The 19,238-nt window shown below is 38.2% G+C and overlaps 1 protein-coding gene and 1 long non-coding RNA gene across 2 annotated transcripts in view; one reads left to right on the forward strand and one right to left on the reverse strand.

Moving 5' to 3' along the window:
- Positions 1-19,238, forward strand: part of PRIMA1 (proline rich membrane anchor 1) — a 111,985-nt gene that overhangs the window by 54,990 nt on the left and 37,757 nt on the right. The gene's annotated exons all lie outside the window — the stretch shown is intronic.
- Positions 1-19,238, reverse strand: part of LOC140514283 (uncharacterized) — a 101,579-nt gene that overhangs the window by 5,648 nt on the left and 76,693 nt on the right. The window lies entirely within an intron of this gene.

Consider the following 19,238-nt stretch of genomic DNA (forward strand, 5'->3'; position numbering starts at 1 on the left):
ATGGCACCCCCATGATCTGGAAAATCCATGTAAAATTTTTTGGCCCTCCCTTCATACCAGAGAAGAAGCCTGAATTATTGTAATATTAAAATATAAGATATATTGAAATTCTACAATACTCTATGTATATTTTATGCATTTTGGGGTTTCTAAGCTTTTTCTGTATCATCTATTGACATTCATATGTCATCTGTGGTTTCTGCAAAACTCCCTCAAAATTCCCATTTTATTTCTTATGCTGACCCGCACTATAACAAAAACCATGATAGGGAAAGTTGCAAGGTAGAAGGGATAGTTTTATATCAGAAGAAAAATTAAAATGTCTGCTTTCCAGCCACCTTCTTCCTGGGATTTGAATTCAGATCTTTGTGCCATGATTTCCCAATACCATGCACACAGAACTATTGGTAGAATACTGATAAGCAGCTTGGCATAATGGGAAGAGAACTGGCATCAGAACCAGGAAGACCAGAGTTCAAGTAGTGCCTCTGATACATGCTGGCCCTCTAACCCCTAGCTAGTTACTTCATCTGTAGGTATCACTCTATAAGCAACTATATAGGACTATAAGTTGTAGAGCAGGTATTACTTTGCTTTAGTAAATAGAATTTCCTCGCTTGGGAGTTCAATATGCCACTGAAATCATAGGACTAGTAAAAAAAAAATTAAAAGAAAATAAGTCACATAACCCTTGTCTTCAAGAAGCTTACAATCTTGTTGGAGAGACAACAGAGATACCAAAAATAGTAACATAAAATTATAGGTTTAAAAAGTACTTTCCTTATAACAACCCATCAAGGAGGCAGTACAAATTATTATCTCCATTTTACAGATGAGGAGACTGAGTCTCAAAGAGGTTAAAAAAACTTATTCAGAATCATACCGGAAATTAATATTGGTGCGAGGACTTGAACCTGGGTCTTCTGACTCCACAGTCAATGTATTTTCTGCTTCACTACACTGTATTGCCAACCAAATAAATGTTATGCAGGTTTTAAATAAGACTGAAATAAACATTTAGTTTACTTTGGCTTGAGTCATGTAAACTGGAATGATTAGGGGAAGGCTTCATGGAAGAGGTGTTAATTTGTCTTTAAAAATATGTGTGTGATCAACTAAAATTGAAAGAAAGCTATATTCTTGAATAGTGATGGTGAGGATTTAAAATAGATATGATGTAATGTGAAGAATCCAGTTTTAAAAGGAAATCTCATTAAAGGAAAGAACAACAGCCTATTGTATGGAGGCAGTAGAACATGGTGGGTAAAGTTAGAAAACTCCTTCTAACTCTGGAGTTTGAAAAATTGTATAGTCAGAAGATCTGGGTTCAGAACCTACTTGTGGAACTTTGGTCAAATTACTTCATCTCCCCAGGCCTTGGTTTCCCCATCTGAAAATGAAAGGGGAGTGATCTAAATGACATCTGGGTTCTTTCTAGCTTTTCATCTATCATCCTACAATCCAGCGTATAGCAAGATAATGGGGGTGTCAAAGGATGGAGAGAAAGGGAAGAAAACAGAAAGAACAAATAAATTCCATTAGTTAGGGGCCATTGCATCAAAGGACTTAATGAAGAATAATGTTAGAGATGAGAAGCAAGGATGAGTGTATTTTATGTTTGCAACCCAACACAATTAATTTTTAACATTCATTGACCCAACGTTCACTGATTGCCTCCTGTCCCACTCTCCTGGCAACTATATAAAGGCCCTCTCTGACCCACATTCCTTCGCTTGCTGTAGAGAAAGTCATGAGGCCATCCACTAAAATCCCATGAAACAGGATCACCATTTTCCTTCTGTAATTCACTTGGGGAATTAGCTGTAAGCGATTTTTAATAATTTATGAAAGGCCCGCCTCAAAGGCAGTGTCTGGGAACACTGTCCGTGATGATAAACAACACAATGAAACCAACCTGGGCTCTGTGCCCAGAAAGCTGGGCTCAGATAAATAAATCAGAGCAGCTCTGGAAAGCCTCACCCCTCCCCCCAAATTGAGGGAAGTGAATGTGGTCAAGGTTTTACTGACACAAATGGAAAGGTCCTACATGAGATCCTGAAGATTATCCCAGGAAGCCTCAGGAAGGAAGCTCTTGACATCTCAGTCTTCTGGGGAAAGCAAAAGGGGATCCAGAGATAGAGCTCGTATCTCTACAACCTTGCTAGACCTTCCTTAGGAGGGACCTGCCGTACTTGTGCTGACCTCTCTTTTGTGCCTAGCACAGGGCCGGTGGGTGTCCTCATAGACTCTGCCTTGCCTTGGCTCATGTCTTCTCCCTCTCTACCCTCTCTTAGTGATCTCATGGAGATACTCCCTCCTTCTAACTTTCCAATTGCTACTGGGGACACTTTCACCCTTCTAGTTACAGGAGTTCCCAACTTCAGCATCATCCTTCACTCATCCCTCTCCCACAACCCCCAAATGTAGCTGTTGCTCTATTGCTAGTTCATATTCAACACCTTCCCACTCACATGGCCACCACCTTCATTCATTTAATCAATGAACTGGCATTTATTAACTAAATTATTAAACTGGCATTATGCTTAGCAGTAGGGAAACAGAATCCAGGAATGACTGGCATCAGTCCTTGTTCTCAAGAAGCTAACATTCGGATGGATTCAGGGCTTTATCACTTCTCATCTATACTGTTGCAATAGTTTCCTCATTGGTCTCCCTGCTTTTAGTCTCCCCCACCTCTGCCCCACAACTCATCTAACACACAGCTGCCAAAATAATCTCCCTGAAGCATAGGTCTTACCATGTTACTCTGCAGCTCAGAAATATTCCGTGCCTCCCCAGTTTGTTTCTAGGATAAAATGAAAATTCCTTAGCCTCACATTTAAATCCCTGCATCATCTGTTTACAGCCTTCCTTTCCATGCATACCTCATATTATCCCACTTTATATATACTCCATGTTCCAGTCAAACTGGCCTTCTTGCTATCCCCCAGAGAGTCTATTATCTACTCCCCTGCCTTTCTTTGACCTACCTCCTTACCTCTCTTTTAGAATCCTTAGCTTTCTTCAAGATTCACCTTAACTATCACCTCCTGTGATAAGCCTAGCAACTTCTATTTATTATTTTTTGTACTCTCGGATGATTTTGTATTTATTTTTCTGTTTTGTATCTTGTATCTATCCCCAAGTAAAATGTAAAATTGAGGACTGTTTTTTCATTTGTATTTTTATATCCTCAATATCTGGTATAATTACTAGCATTTATTTAACACTTGAAAGGTTTTCAAAACACTTTACAAATAGTATCTCACTTTATCCTCACAACAACTCTGTGGGAGGTAGGTGTTATTTTAGGACCATTTCAAAGATGAGAAAACTAAGGTCAGTGAGGTTAAATGACTTGTCTTTGAGAGAGTAAGTGATTAATAAATGCTTGTTGATGGGTATTGAATTTGGCTGCTGCTTGGAGAGCTCTATGGTTGAGAAATTCATAACCTTTGGGGGCAACTGATTCCATTTTTGACTAGCTCGATTGTTATATTAGGCTAAAATTTGTATCTGTGAAACTTTTGCCCATTGGTCCTAGTTCTCTACTCTCAAACTACAGGGCATATACCTCCTTACTTACATCACTGTGTATATAAATGTGTATAAGGGGAAGCCAAAATTATTTCTCTGAAAAGTGCTCAGGTTTTTAATCTATAGAGATCTACATATCTATAGAGAGAAGATAGTATTTGTACTGCCTAATTCGTAGGGCTTGGGGTCAACATGGTCAACCTTCAAGTCTGTAGATGTAGAACCATTGTAAGAATTATGTATGTAAAGGAGGGATCTAGCAAATCTAACTTCAAGGAAGCATTCTAGCTCAGAAACCAAATGTATGCTGGGTCAAAAGGAATGAGATGAGAAAAAGAGCAGCCAGAGAAAAAAACAAGGAATCAGTAAACATTTTTTAAGTGCTTACTGGATGCCAGGCACTATGCTAAGCACTGGGGACATAAAGAAAAAAAGACAGTCTCTCTATCTTGTCTCTCTGTCTCTGTCTCTTTTTTTCAAGGAGTGTGTCTATTCTAATAAGGAGATAACATGCAAACAACTTTATACAAACAAGATATAAGCAGGAATAACTGGAGGTGATCAACAGAGGGATGGCATTAGAATTAGGGACAATTGGGAAACTCTCCCAAAAGGTGGCCTTTTAGCTGGAACTTGAAGGAAGCTAGGAAATAGAGATCTATCATGAAAGAAGCTGGGTTTAAATTCCGGCTCTGCTTCTTATTGTCTGTGTGACTTTGGGCAAACTGTTTAACCTCTCTGGGTCTGAATTTCCTCATCTTTTAAATGAAGAAGTTGGATTAGATGCTTTCTTACCTGCCATTTAGTCTTTTACACTATGATCCTAATCTCAATTTTTATTCTGTGTATTTCAGATTTAACCTAGTAGTTCCAGCTCTGCCCTGCCTGTCTTTGTCACCATCTGAACCTTTTTCTTTTTCTTTTTGAATAATTTATTAATGATCTTTTTTCTTCTAAAAAAAAATCATAATTATTGTCTCCAAAACCATCCTGTCCAAAAGCCCTCTCTTGTAACAAATACGTAGAGTCATTCAAAACAAATCCACACCTTAGCTATGTTTAAAAATGTATCTTTCATTCTGCCTTTCTAGTATATTGCCTCTCTATAATGGGGCAGCAGTGGGGTGGGGAGAGCATGATTCATCATTAGTCTTCTGGAGTCATGATTGGTCATTGCATTGATCGTAGTTTTTAAGTCTTTCGGAGTTGTTTTACCTTTTTTTCCTGATAACTTTCTTCTGGAAAGAAAGGGGCTAAATTCTCCCAAACTTCACTTATTTCCTGGCTAAAGGTGGTTTAGGGAGTGAAAGCCACTGTCCTCTCCTCCCTATCCCATATGTTTCTTACAAGACGCTGGAGATTTAGTCAATCACACTCTGTTGCAAAAAAAAAAAAAAAAATGATCTTGCTTTGGTCTAAGGGCATATAATGACCATCATATTTCTGTGGTCCCTTTGTGGTTTTGTAGAATTTATATTAAATGAAAAGTTATTAATGCAATCAAAATAAGTCAGAGACCCTAGTTAGGAAAATGCCTAGTATTTGTCAGAGGTTTGTCTCTCTGTCCTTAAATTAAATTTGGGATATTTCCCACTTCTCTCAGCACAGATATGCAATAAATACAATCCTTCATGCATGAACCTAGGTGTCTTTATATATGAAGCAAAATCAGCATACAGGAAATAATTAGATAAAAGAAACAAGAAGAGAATAGAACAGTGTCTGGAGAGCCATTGGAAAGGGGGATGAGGGAAAGAGTGAGTAGACCTTTTGAAACTTCCTTTGAAGGGGCTATTCTGATTGGTAGTTACAGTATAGGTTCTTTATTTGAAGATGTTTGAAGGGATCAAACAGCCCACCATAATTTCTTCTCTGCTACAGCTCCGTTCTTGTTTTTTTCTCTTTCTTTTCTCACTGCCTCTGTACTATTGGTTCTTTCCAGTTCTGTTCATTTAGCCCCCAATGGGAATGAGGAAATTGCTTTCTCCACTACCACTGCTCAGCTCTTGCATTCCCTATTCTTTCCATTCATTCCACTTTCATACAGACTGTATCTATATCTTTTCCAAAACTCCTGGGCATTACTCATCTGCCCTTGCTTCTATGGCTATGAGGAAATACTTGTATCTCTTAACTAAGAATGCTGGAATGCCAAATCATTATTACAAATTCAATTTTTAATTTGTTTTCAATTTTGCTTACATCTTTGATTTTCAGAATTTTTCTTTTTATATTTTTTGTTCTCCTTTTTCTTTTTTCTCTTAAAACCAGCAAAGCAAACAAAACCATTAATTGATTAATTAACTTAGCCTGTGATACTTAACATTAGGTTCCTCAAGGGATATTTGTCTCTTCTCCCATTGTTAGAACATTTCCTCATCATTTAGCCCCTTCTGATTTCTCAGATGGTTTTACCTTTCCAGGTTTCTCTTGACCACTGTGTTTGCCTTTCAAAGTTTCTACTCGATTCTGTTTTGCTTTGTTGGACTTTTTTTTTTTTTTTACAATAATGCTTGAAAGTTCTCTATTATTTTGAAAATCCCTTTCTCCTTCTGTGTGACGTGCTTTTTTTTTTTTTGCAGGTAAGTCATTCTTGACTGTAAACCCTTATCATCTGGAATGTTATGTTCCAAGATTTTCTTTACTTTGTGAGAGCTGCTTGGAAATTCTGTGATACTGGCTGTTCCCTTGATACTTCAACACTTTGTTTCTGGCTGCTTGCAACATTGTTGCCTTGAAAGTGCTACATTTTCACCACAGTATTCATGAGTGTTTTCAGGTTGGAGTTTATTCCAGGAAGGGATTTTTTTCCTATTTTCATTTCATTCCCTGATTTTCATAGATTTGGACAATATTCTTTTCTGATTTCTTGAAATTATTGTTTCCATATTTTTTGCTTGGTTGTGGTTTTCAGGGAGACTGAGTCCTAAATTATTTTTCCCTTGACCTGTTTTACAGATTAATTGCTTCTAATAGTGGATATCTTACATTTTCTTTAAACTTTTCAGCCTTTTGACCTTGTTCTAATATTTCTTTTCTCATAGAGTCCTTGGGTTCTAGATTCTTGAGTCTATTTTTCAAGGAATGTGTTACTTGGTTAACATTTTCTTTGTCCTATTCGAATGTGGTCTCCTTTCCTTTCTCCTGAACTGTGATTCCTTTTTTATCTCTTGTTTCATTTCTTTGTTTCATATCATTACATATATTTCATGTCATTGTTTCATTTCTTCCAGCCAGTCTTATAGACTTTTAAACAAAGTCATTTTTTTGTCTGAAGATATGCTTCTTATTGTTACAGGATGATTCTCTTATTCTGAGTTACTGTATGGTCTTCTCTATACATAATATGTCTTCGTTGTGGTGTTTTCTCATGTTTACTCATATTTTCAGCCCCAGTTCTTGGTTTGGGATTTTGTGCTCAGTCTTCTATCCTCTAGCTCCCTTGGGTGAGTTGAGTAATGCCAGTTTAGTCTTGTTCCATCTGTTGTCCAAACACTGTTAGGTGGCATGGTGGATAGAGTACTAGTCCCAGAATCAGGAAGGTCTAAGTTCAAGCTCAATTTCAAATACATAGTAGCTATGTGACTCCAAACAAGTCACTTACCCTCTGTTTGCCTCAGTTTCCTCAATCATAAAATGAGAGTAATAACATCACCTATCTCAAAGGATTTTTGTGAGGATAAAATGAGATAAAATTTGTAAAAGTGCTTAACACAGTGCCTGGTAAGTAATAGGGACTATATAGATGCTTGTTTCCCTGCCAGTTCAGATAGTGTAACTGGCATTAGGTCTCACCTTCTGCTTTGATCCTTGGCTTCTTTCTTAGTTTCATGGTAGCCCCCTATGGATCCTGGCATCTGCCAGATTTTGTCTTCTTATATGGCCCCTAGTCAAGAATTGGTTATATCATCTGCTGTGGTCCTCACAGGCATCGCTATATAATTGGAGATTGCATTGGTCTCATGCACAGTCTTCCTTGAGCTGAGTTCCCGTGTCTCCTGTTATGACTGCCAGTGCTCCAAGGATTTCATGGTCATGCTCTGCTTCTCTATGAACATTAGATTCTGATTCTGTCCCTCACCAGTTTTCTGATGAGTCAGGAGAAGCATCTGGATTCATGTTCCTGATTACTGGATCTTGCATTGGCTTTTAATTTCCTCAAACCTCCAAATTCCACTACTTTGTTCAGTGTTGGGTGGTTTCAGATCTGTTTGCAAGAATTTATACTAGCATACTTGACAACACTCATATATTCCCCTTAGTTAACTTCAGACTATTTATCAGAGCTTACACTGGTCAGCATGGCATGACTTCTTTCCCTAGAGGAGGTATCCATGTTTACTTTAGTTCATTCTAGCTTTACTGGATGACTTCTACCCACCTCTTCCAGTCTCTGGCCATCTGTTTATACAGTTCTGGACTGCATAGTAGAACTTGGTTCTGGTTTTTTTTTTCTTTATCATTCATCTTTGTAGGATCCTTTAAAGATATTTTCTGGGGTTTACATGGGAAAACTGGCTTCTTTATGACTTCTTACACTGATATCTTGACAAGAAGACCCTAGTATCTCTTCCACATGAAAGCTAAATTATGTTGTCAAATCTCCATTTTTTTCTCCATAGTACATGATTAGCCACTCCTTTTTTTCTTTCATCCCTACCAAATCCCCATTTTTCTTCCCCTATTCTCTAACTCTTGTTCATACATACTTAATATGACACATCATGCAGTCATCTGTCCTATCAGAGTCATTACCCAGACATTTCTAAAACCTGTCCACTAGGGACTCTGATTTCTTGTGGGTCCTATTGATAAAATATCTAGTGTACCTGTTCTTGGAAATAGTAGAACAAGTACCAAGGTATAGTAGGATCATAGACCTAGAGATTAGAGACCTTCTGGTCATGGTATCATGGATTTAGAGCTGGAAGGGACCTCATTCATAGACTACCTCATCCAGCCCTCTCCTTCTACAGATAAGGGAAGAAGCTCAGAGGGATTAAGTGATTCGTCCAGTATCACACAGGTTGTAAGTGGCAAAAGTAGATTTTGAACCCAGGTCCTCTGACTCCAGATTTACTATTCTTTCCACTGTGCTATCAGATGTGGGCTGACATACTACAAATTACCAAAATGGACTGTTATTCAAGTCATAATACTGGGCTGAGTAAGTAGAAATAGTGATACTTCCATAGTTAGTTGTCTCGCTGATCAGGATATGGTCAGCCATGCAACTCTCTGTGGCACAATCTGTTGCTTTGGTTTTGTATAAAAATTCGATCTCCTTCTTCCTTTTCCCAATCACAGTCAATAACCATTAAATAAATAAATAACCATTAAATAAATAAGTAACCATTTAGAAAGACTTCTCGTAAGTTCCCAGGGACAGATTGAATTTCTTGTCAAGGAGACTAACCTGGCCAAGAATGAGACTGATCAACAGTAAGCCGATGATTAGGTGATGAATTTATTTGGCTATGGCAACCTGTGAAACAAAGAAAAAAATTTAAATGGCCCTCAGTCCTGTGGGGCCCCTTTCCTGCATCCACAGCAATAATGGTGGTGGAATGGTGGAAAAGGTGATGGGGTATTAAGAATCACAGGTTTTTGATAAACTCTAAGCATTAACAACATTTGATACTCTCAGTGTGATAGCTTTTATCCTGTGGCTAAAAAAGTGAAATTCTGTTGGAAGAACTGAACTTAATTAACATTTTCGAAATAATTATCAAAATTATTAACGTTATCAAAATAATTTTCAAAATAAACAAAACCAGAAATTGAAGCTAAATGGAAGAAGGATGGGTCATAGTTTCTGCTTGGAAAGGCAAACAAAGGTCTTGGCTGAGTGAGTTTCTTTCTCTCTCTGGAGGCCATCCATATGAAACAGTCTTTCATAAGATAGTAATTAAACATGTGAAGTGTTTGTGATGAGCATAATTCAGCATCTGTTGCAAAAGAATAAAATTTAGAAAAATTTTGTGAAGAATCCTCCAAACCAAGGTAATCTGCAATTTTGGAACTCAGAAACTTCAGTGTGACAGTGGATACAGGAGAGAATTATGAAAAGTATGTTGGAAAGTATGGTTCGGTGTTAATAAACAAAAGAGACCAGAATTATGGACTACTCAGATATCTCAACATTGTTTTCCCCAGAAGAGAGTTAAAAGGCATTGGGAATGTAAACCACACATGCTACTAACAACATGAAACTGACTATATTTTAACAGGTTATTTTCTGATATGAAAGTAATTCAGAATCAGCTGCCTGTGGGTAGTCAGACTATATCAAATTAGAAGAAAGGGTAAATATGAGAAAGCACTGAAGAAACCTGGAATAGCTTGAATTACTATTTAAACAAACCACCAGGGCTAATAAGAAATGGAAAAATCAAAGATGTTGACCTTGATAATCACCATTTCTTATAAAGTTTTAACTGATAAGGCAGTCAAAACAACTAGGCCAAATGATCCCGGAAACTACATTAGCCAATACTTGATATCATTGCCATGCCAATGGTGACTAGTTTATTTGTAAAACACTAGGGAAGAGCATTAGTGGGAAATTATGACCTGCATCACTTCATAAAATAACAAAAAAAACTAATGTAGGTAAAAATTGAACTTCAGAAAACTTGGTATGAGACACAATTGGTCCCTGTAACCCCTAGGGCATTTATAGATAAAACTGCCAGAATAAGTAATAGATATAAATATGAACAGATTTGTCAACATTTCTATGATATTTGATTTTCCTCATCATTGACAATAAAGCTGCCTTATTTGAACTCTGACACCTCATAGGATCCTAGGATCATAGATTTAGAGGCAGAAAAAATTAGAAATGTGGAATCTGAGCCCTAGGAAGTTTAAGTGATTTATCAAGGGCCATACAGGTAAAACTTTTTAGAGTGCTATATGAACAAAGAAGTTGAACTGGCCTGGTTCTTAAGAAAATAAAGCTGGAAACTGGATCAGTTCAAATGCACTCTGAGGAAATCCAGGATGGAGGCAGCATAGTTTTAGATTATTGGGAGATTGTTTTGTTAGACAGCTTGGCCTTCAGTAGTGATGGTTGAAAGTAGAAGATATCAAAGAATGGCAAACATCACAAACATTGATGCTCTACTTGGATGATGAGGAGGGCATCAGCCACTGCAAATCCATGTCTTCCTTTTCATATTTGTAAAGTCTTTATGAGAAATATTATATGCCTCTTAACAGTTACATGTAATGACAATATTTTCTGGTAGACTTAGTACTTCATTGAAATGCATGGACTTAAAAAAATTTCCACTGGAGTCTTGAGGCAAAATGCCTTCCACATTCAGAGAAAGAACTATGGAACTGGATCGCAGATAGAAACAGAATATTTTCTTTTGTATTATGTTTTGTTTTGTTTTGTATTATGGTTTCTCCATTCATTTTAATTCTTCTGTGCAACATGCATTTAATAGGAATGTACACTAGAACCTATATAAGATTGTACACCATCTCAGGAGGGAGGAGGGGGAGAGGGAGTGGAAAAAATCTGAGATATATGGAAGTGACTGTCGACTGAAAACAAATAAAATAATTCAATTAAAAAAAAAACAACAACGTACGTGTAGAACCCGTATAAGATTGCATGCCCACTTGGGGAAAGAGAAGAGTGGGAGGGGGAGAAAATTTAAGACTTATGGAAGTGATTGTTGAAAACTGAAAACAAATAAATTAATTTTAAAAAATAAAAAACTGATGCCTAGAGAGAAGTGATTTGCACTGAATCATATGGTGAGTAAGTAATGAAGCTGCAGTTTGATCCTAGCTCCTTTGATTTCAAATCCAGTGCTCAATCTTTGGCAATAATAATTTATTAATATTAATAATAATAACTGATATTTATACGGTACTTAGAATTTTGCAAAGTGCTTTACTTTGCTTTTACCTTATCTGTAAAAAAAAATGGGGATGATAATAAGGGTGATGATAAGGGTGCTATCACCTATCTCCCAGGGTTGTTGTGAGAACGAAATTGTAAAGCTCTTAGCAGAGTGTCTAAAACATAATAAATTCTATATACATGTTAGCTATCTTTATTATTAGTGTTCAGGTTGTTGCATTTGTACCTCATTTCTGTTCTGTGGTAGGGACTATAGTTTTTATCCCTTTCACATATTAAGAAACTGAGAGGCCCATAAAAGTTAAAGGCCCTTGACCTGGGTCACACAGTTATTAAGAGTTAGGGGTGATATTTAGATCAAGATCTTCCTGAGTCTAAGTGCAGGATTCTATTCCCCATTGCATCTTATGGCCTTAAGCCAGTTAACATTGATTGAGTGCCTCCTACTTGTTCAGTGGTGGAGTGATGTGTGCCTATTTCCTGAAAACTAGCTAAGAAAGAGAGACGATCATCACTAGTAAAGGCTTATTTTAGTCTCAAGAACTGATGAAGTCACAGGGAAGCTTGTGATCATTGAGACTTAAAATGTTGAAGTGTTAGGTATTTGGGGGGCATGTCGTTCAGTCAATTCAGTTGTGTCCAACTCTTTGGGATCCCATTTGAGATTTTCTTGGTAAAGACACTGGAATAATTTGCTATTTCTTCCTCCAGCTCATTTTACAGAGGAGGAAACTGAGGCAAACAGGGTTAAATGATTTGCCCAGTAAGTGTTTGAGGCTGGATTTACACTATTCAAGATGAGTCTTCCTAATTCCAAACCTAGTGCTCTACCCATCATGCCACCTAGTTGCCCTGTTTTAGAGCATACCAGAAACTAAACAAGAGTCCCTGGGACAGAGGTAATTATAGTCTACATGGGGAAAATAAGAACGTCCACAAAACAATGAAGAAATGAAACACAGACCTTCCATTGAAAGCTTCCAGTGCCTATGGGGTGACCCCTGGTTTCCTGAAAGTGCTCTGCCAGAGAAATAGGGGTCTGACTGGTCTTACCAAGCTGAAAAGATGATGGGTACCTATGTACTGTGCACTAGTTGTCTGAAGAGAGCCTAGCCAAGCGCAGAGAAGTCTGGCATTAGAAGAGTGGACATCATGTGACGATGGGCTTTGGGTGGTCCGTTTTGTTCTGTTTGCCAGTCAGCCAGGCTGCATGTTAAGGTTTAACAGGGGTTGTGATCTGTGTCTTCAGAAAGGAGCACCTGCTGGATGAAATCAAAGATCTTTTGAAGTCTAGAATTAAGCCTGACAGGTACTGAGTTGTACAACACAGTCCCACATCATGAATATTGAGCCAAATAAAAAAGGTTTTCTTGGAACTACAAATGTACAAGCAAATACTTTGCAGATGCAGAATTTAGTACTAATGGTAATTCTGATTTCTGAGGTGCTTTAGCATACACAAAGTGCTTCTGCTGAAACAACTATGTGAAGTGTGAATCTTATCTCACTGTATAGATGAAGAAAATGGACCTCAAAGAAGGCAAGTTACTTGCCCCCAGTCACATGAATCACAAATAGCACTAAATCAGTGATATTTCCTGTAAGAAACAACTAGCTTTGAGATTTTTCCACTTAACAAATTTTTCTGTTTCTGCTCTATGCAAGGGATGGCATTAAGTGCTGATCACGTGTTGGGTGCTGAACCCATGCTTTCACCAGTATAGGGTCATCTCTGCCAATAAAGAAAGTTTCTCTTCATCTTTCATAAATGGTCTTATGTAAAAGTTTCTGTGACCAGAAACATCCATCACTTTTTGACTCCTGGCATTTTCACTGGCTGTGCCCATGCCTGAAACGCTTCCCTTCCTCCTTGCTAAGTCCATCTGTCTTTGGCTGTTTTCAAGCTTAGTCTCTCCCAGTCCTCCTTAATCTTAGTGCCTTCCCTATGAGCTTATCTCCAATTATCCTGTGTAGATCTTACATGTACACAGTTGGTTAACATGCTGTTTCCACCATTAGATGTTGAGCTCCTTAAGAGAAGGGATTGTCTTTTGCCTTTCTCTGTATAATCGACACTCAGCACAAGTACCTGACACATAATAGGCGCTTAGTAAATGCTTGTTCACTTGACAGACAGTGCACCAAGTTTCTGTAATTTATTTTTCCATGCAGCTACTTGCTAAAGCAGATAGAAACTGGTTTCATTGGAAAATCTGTACTTGGATATGTAATGGAATAATCAGTCCATCTTTAATCATACAATCCACTATGTGCCAGGCACTGATGATACAGAGACAGCCCTTTATCTCGAGGAATTTACATTTTGTCATGGAGATAACATGTACAAGATAATTATGTCTAAGATGTATATAAAATAAGTTCAAAGTCATTTAACCCTGCTTGCTTCAGTTTCCTCATCTGTAAAATGAGCTGGAGAAAGAAATGGCAAACCACTTCAGTATCTTTGCCAAGAAAGCCCCAAATGGGTTGCAAAGAGTTGGACACGAGTGAAATGACTGAACAACGATAACTTCTGTGGAGATGTACTAGCAACTACGGAGAACTAAGAAATAATTGATTTAGTGTGGGTTGGAGAGAGGGGAGAATTGGACTCGAGACTCAGAGTTTGAAGGCATCTCAGAGATTCTCTAGCCTAATGTTTTTCTGAAGCATGAATCTTCTCTATAACATCCCAACAAGTGTTCGTTTAGTCTCTAATTGAAGATTTCCATTGAAAGGGAGCTTAGTTCTATGGGTTCAGCCTATCCCATATCTGACCAGGCAGAATCCTTATCTGTTGGGGATGGAAGCTCAATTCCATGTGGACAGTCTCGGGCAGGTAAAGGTGGGAACTTCTAAATCTTAGAGTTCTCATGAGGCCCCCCAGAAAACAGCAGGGAATCGAGGAGTGAGACTGAGCTATCTCGTGGATTTCCGCCTCTTCCCGTGAGAAACGTGATGGGAGAGAGCTCTCCCCGCCCTCGAGATTGGCCCGGGTCTGGGCACACCTATTGTTATCTAACAGGCACGGTATTCAGGTGCAAACTACGTGGCCAGAGAGCTTAAGTAGGGTCAGGAAAGCCTGAAGGCGCTCTTAGCGCGGAGGGGCCCTGACAGGACAGAAGGCTCCGTTTTTCCTCTCTTCGTTCTCCCCTCCCCCTCTCTCCCCACTTACACTTCTACTTCCAATCTCTTACCGTAAGATCTTTGCCTCCTTGGGAGATTTCTCTCTCCCTCCTAAGGAAGAGCTCTCCCTGCACATGTAACCAGGACCCTGAATAAAGCCTAACCCTTGTTCGACTCTGGAAAGTCTCTTCTCTCATACGTTTATTCGGTTTGGCCAACCGAAGACCTGGGACAGGTAAGGTAAGACTCGGGTAGCCCTCAGGCCTCTAGGCCTGGCACTTATCCATGTAAGAAAGATTGTGGCATTTGCCAGCCTCACCTATAGGTCATCCCTAAACCTATTGTTTGACTCATTATTACAGTCAATCCTATTATTCCAAGCTCAAGAGTCCTAATGTGGTGTCTATGAATCTTATATCTGTGAATAGATTTCTGGGGATCTTCAAAAAAGGAAAAAGACCTTTTACTACCACCTGAAGATAGTGTGTGCCTTTCCTAAGTCTTGCCTTCTCCATACTAATTGTCCCTAGTTCTTTCTGTTTTCTAGTTTCTATTTGATTCTTGTAACATATCATCTTCACTCCTCTCACCATCTTGAACACTCTTCCATGGAGATAGTCCAGTTTTTCATTGTACCTCTTAAAATATAGCTCCCAGACCTGGACATATAGTACTTCAGTTTTCATCAAACAGGGTCAAAGTATAGTGGAACTATCATGTCCCTCATTGTGAGCTATATAGATTTTAAAATTTGTTATTTTATTAATGGGTTTAAAATTGAGGACCAAAGGAAACATAGCAGTGAAAAGTCATTCTAGTCTTAAAATAGATTATTTTCAAAGTCAATTTGAATTGCTAAAATTAATTTCCTCTGCCCTCCCCCTTTTAAAAGTTCACCACATGCTGGAAACCACAGGCTAAGACAAGAGAGAATTCTCTTACAAACACAGACTGGGAACTGCAAGTATTATTGAAAATATAAATAGGAGCTGAAGGGCCACAGGCACCACACTCTCCTTTTGTACCCATGTTTCCCCAGCATGTTGTTGCCACTAGTGTCAATGGACATTATAGTCCCTTATATGCAGAAAACAACGGATCTCATTGTACTCACTCTGGTAATGGGGCAAGAGGGGTGGGGGAAGAAAGAAGGGAGCTACACACTCTTGACATTTTCTTTGCTGGGTTTGGATTTCTGCCATGGCCATTTAGCATTGAGTTACCGATGATAAAACGTCTAGCTGATGATGAAATGATATGGTCTAGGTCCATTAAGCAAATTATGGGAAATGTTTCCCTGTATCTCCATAAGAGTCCTAATGTGTTGTCTCATAGTTTGGAGGTGACCCTGAGTTCTTGAAGGCTATGTTTGTGGGCCCCAGACCACAAGTTCTGATAGAGCTTAATAACCCAGAAATTCTTTGAATATGTATGGATCCTGTGTTGGATTTTTTTGTCCTTTATCTGAGGATCAGGTTGGCTAAATTCAGAAAGACTGATCACAACAAGACTGGCCACAACCACTTTGTAAAAACAAAAATTTATTTATCCTTTATTATTACTAATATTTTTGTTTTTATGTCACTTAAATTGGCCCATGTCTTTTCTCCCTCTCATCTCCCACAGAGCAATCCCTTATAAAAGATTTTTTTCAAAAAAGAAAATGAAAAAGAAGAGAAAAAAATCAGCAAAATAATTTCACACATTGAAAAAACTCTAACAGTATATGCATCTACAGTGCTGCACACTTGTGGGGCCCTGACCTCCGCAAGGGTGTCGAGTGAAACATCTACTCATGGCCCTTCTTTAGGGCCAGTTTGTCCTTTATAATTTCTCAGCATCTATTTGGAATTGTTTTGTTCTTTCCATTTATGTTGTTGTAGTCACTGTGTATATTGTTTTCTTGGTTCTGCTTACTTCAAGTTGCTTTAGGTCCTCTAAGTTGTTCCATGTTTCTCTGAATTCATTATATTCATTATTTCTTATGGCACAGTAATATTCCATTACATCCATGCATCACAGTTTGTTTAGCTATTCCTCATTCTATGGACTTGAGTTCTTTGCTACCACAAAAAGTGCTGCTGCAAATACTTTGGTGCACATGAAAGTTTTTTAGATTTTTGTTTGGGTTTTGTTTTGGTTTTTTGCAGCCTTGAGATATATACATATATATGTGTATATATAAACAACAGTGTATTCTCTGGATCAAAGACTATAGACACTCCAGTAACATTATTTGCATAATTCCAAATTGTTTCCCAGAATGTCTCTACTAAATCACAGGTCTGCTACCCATACATTAGTATTCCTGTCTTTCCACAGCATCTCCAACATGGACTATTCATATCTTCTGTTATCTTTGCCAGTTTGTTGAATGTGAGGTGAAATCTCAGGATTTTAATACATAGTTCTCTTGTTATTTATGATTTAGAGTATTCTTCCATATGCAATTCTTTTGAGAATTGTGTGTTTATGTCCTTTGACTAACCTTTTGGCTGCTAGATAGGATAGGGTGTTGCACCTGGAGTCAGAAAGCCCTGATTCCAAATCCTGCCTCACTCACACAGTAGCTGTATAGCCCTCGGCCATTTAACCTTTGTCTTGATTTCCTCAATTATAAAATGGGGATAATAATAGCACCCACCTCTTAGAGTTGTGAGGATCCAATGAAATAATATTTACGACGCACTTAGTACAGTGCCTGTACATAGCAGGAACTTAATAAAGGCTTCTTTCCTTCCTCCTCATCTTTCCCTTTGACTGTTTTCTATTTGGGAATGATTTTTTAGTCATAAATTTTTCTGTTATTTCTGTCTCCCCTCATACAAATAATTCAATAAAAACTATTTTCCCCTTTTTAAATCATTCCCTTTCTTATCCTGACTGCATTAATTTGTTTGTCCCAAGGTGTTTGTTTCAAGTTTATACAATCAAAATTTTCAATTTCATCTCATGTAATTAACCTCGATCCTCTACTTAAGAATTCATCATACACCTCTAGCAGTGAAAGTTCTATGAACTGCATCTTTTTTGATTGTTTTATGACATTTAGGTCACATATCCATTTTGATTTTATTGTAGAATATGGCATAAGATATTTGTCTAAGCTGAGCCACGACACTCTTGTAGACACACTACCAAAAAAAGAGGGCCTGGAAAGGAGGAGGAGCTGCCCACTCAAATGAAATCACAGGTCCTGGAAGTAATGAAATAATTTTCCTGATGCCAAAGAAGCACCTTCCCAAATTAATTTATCCCTTTAATGCCCCAGGTAGCTAAATAATAAATAATGACCCATTTTCAAGATGAGAAGACTGAAGAAGAAAACTAGAAATTCAATTCAACATGTATTTATTAAATCCCCTTTGTGGACAAGACATTTGGGATACAAAGTCAAAGATTAAAAATACTCCCTATACCCAAGGAGCTTACACATTCCTAAATGACAAAATGCATAAACAAATCAGTAAAGCCAAGATAACATGGGGAGGGCAAGAGCATTGGAAACTTGGGAGGTGAGGAAATGCTTTCCATAGGAATCAGTACCTGATCTGAGTCTTGAAAGAAGCAAAAGATTTTCATAAATAAAAGTTTCAGATGTATGTGAGAGGGGAGGCACAAATTAGTTCATATATAGTCATGGAGGTTCATTAAATGTCAGGCTTAAGGAATTTCAAGCAGGATAGCTTGGCTAGAATAGAGAGCATTTAAAGAGAGTCTGGAAAAGTATTCTGGAACCACACTGTGGCAGGCTTTCAATTCCCAACAAATGAGTTTGCATTTTCTCCTAGAGACAACTGGGGTGCTAAATTCATGAGCTGGTGAATGGCATGGTCTCTTCTGAAGGGGCTTATAGGTTAATGGAGAGAATGATTTGAAGAGGAATAGGCTGCTTTTAACTGAGGGAGTTCAGTGGAGGTTTCATAGAAGAGGAGGCACCTGAGCTGTATCTTGAAAGAATTTCAGGGTTTTTTTTTCTATATGACCTTAGACCAGTCACTTACCTGCTCTGGTTCTCAGGTTCCACAAGGTCAAATAGATATGCTCAATTAGATGATTTTTAGGTCCTTTTCAGTTCTGGGTCCTGTAAGAAGGATTTAAGAGGTATGCATATGGAAGGAGTCTGAGATATGCATTATAGCCTGTATATAATTCATGAAAGTGGAAAAAAACAGGAGACAAGCAAAGGGAGAGGCAGTATGTCTAATGAATAAGGCACTGGGCTTGCAATCTGCATGATCTAGGTTTAAATCTCACCACGGAATCTTAGGCTCTTCTTTTCATGACTAATCTCTTTGAGAAGCCACTTCCCCTTCTTGTCCTCCTTACTCTCTTCTAATAAGAGTATAATCTTTTTATTCTGGCTTCTTATCAGTTCATTCAACAGAAGCTGTCTTGTTCAGCCATTACCAACGATCTCGTAATTGCCGTACCTACTAGTTTTTTTCCGATTCTCATCCTGCTTGTCCTTTCTGCGGTATCTGACTCTGTGACCCGTTCCTCCTGAATGACTGCATGTCATTCAGCTGCTCAGGCTGTTCAGCTCTGCCGTCTCTTCTAACTGGAGATTCTCTAATTCTGTGACTGTTGTTTGTTCCTGTAGGGCAAAGACCATGTTGTTCTCTCTTTTTTTAGAGGAGGGGTGGTAGTAAGAGTACTAGTATAAGAGGACCTGGGTACACATCTTGGCATG

The sequence above is a fragment of the Notamacropus eugenii genome, chromosome 7 (genome assembly GCF_028372415.1).
Source record: "Notamacropus eugenii isolate mMacEug1 chromosome 7, mMacEug1.pri_v2, whole genome shotgun sequence".
Taxonomy (NCBI): Eukaryota; Metazoa; Chordata; class Mammalia; order Diprotodontia; family Macropodidae; genus Notamacropus; species Notamacropus eugenii.